We start from the raw sequence: 1312 nt of genomic DNA, 5'->3' as shown, positions 1-1312 counted from the left end.
AAAACCAATGGGAGACAGTCTTGAGAATACTTCCAGGGATTACGCAATCATGGTTTCTCAAGCAGTGGCCCAGTCTGCAGGAGAGCATGATGCCACCGACACTTGGTCCATATTCTTTTCTACAGTCTTGGCTCATGACACACAATTACAGCACATTACACAATAATCACTTTCAGATCAATTTTGAAAGAAAATGAATTGTGCATAGCATATGATCTATAGTATTTGAATAAGAAAAGGTCCTTATATTTTTTTACTTTTGGATCAAGGTAAGCTTTTTAAAGATATTACAAAACAACATATGTCACAAAATACCGAAAACAACAACAGAAAAACAAGGATATTAGCTCACAGCCCACCAGGAGTAAAAAAAAAAAAAAAAACAGAGCAGTGTGCCAGGGAACCAGGCCAAATAAGCCTACAAAATGTCATGCCCTGTGTATTCGCACGTTAGCCTTCAGCTCAGCATCTCATTGCGTCTCTCTCTCTCTATGCCATAAAGATATTGTTACTCAACAAATATGCCAGCATAATGTAACGAGTATTTTACTCTAAGTTGTAAGTTTCTGAATCTTCTGATGAAAGAAAAAACACGAAATAGTGTTATCAGCACTGTGAAGCTTCTCAAGGGAAACACCTACCATAACAATATGTACATTTTCCATCAAGACGTGTAATAAAATTATGACTCACATTGAAATTTGTACACTTAGTAGACTGATCTCTGTTGTTTGCCTCAGAGTCTTCGGATTTTTTAAAGAACACAGTTCAAAAATTTGGTCTCAATCATAGGCTTTCTATTGTGATACAGCAGCCTGTTTCTTTCTACAGCAGTGCATTTTATGCTGTTTACCAAGTGTGGAGGGCAGAAACATGGCTTTACCAAGCAGAATTCAAATAATACACTGTGTTATATCTGCTCTATAGGAAGAAACCATTGCTGTAAGGCCAGGTTTGAGAACTGCCAAAGTTCTGTCCATTTTCCTTGCCACCTACTGTTACTGAAATCTCACCCACTCATGCAAGTGTGACAGACAGACAGGTGGACAAAGACAGCAAACAGAAACCATCATTACAAGTGGGAGGGAAGAGAACAATTGCGGTGATGTCTGTTTAGGAATCCTGTCAACTAAACCGTCTGGGCTGAAGGCCCTACTGCATCCCAACTGACAACTTCTGCTAAGCGCAACAGTGAAGCAAGCCGAGAATGCCACAGGGAGGGCGAACTGTGTTAAATGTGAAACAAAACATTTCAGATGTAACTAACAGATCATTAAACACCTTTCCAGAGAATGAAGCCATCACAATAGAA

This window comes from Conger conger, chromosome 12 (assembly GCF_963514075.1).
Source record: "Conger conger chromosome 12, fConCon1.1, whole genome shotgun sequence".
In the NCBI taxonomy this organism is placed as follows: Eukaryota; Metazoa; Chordata; class Actinopteri; order Anguilliformes; family Congridae; genus Conger; species Conger conger.
This window is presented reverse-complemented; position numbering follows the sequence as displayed.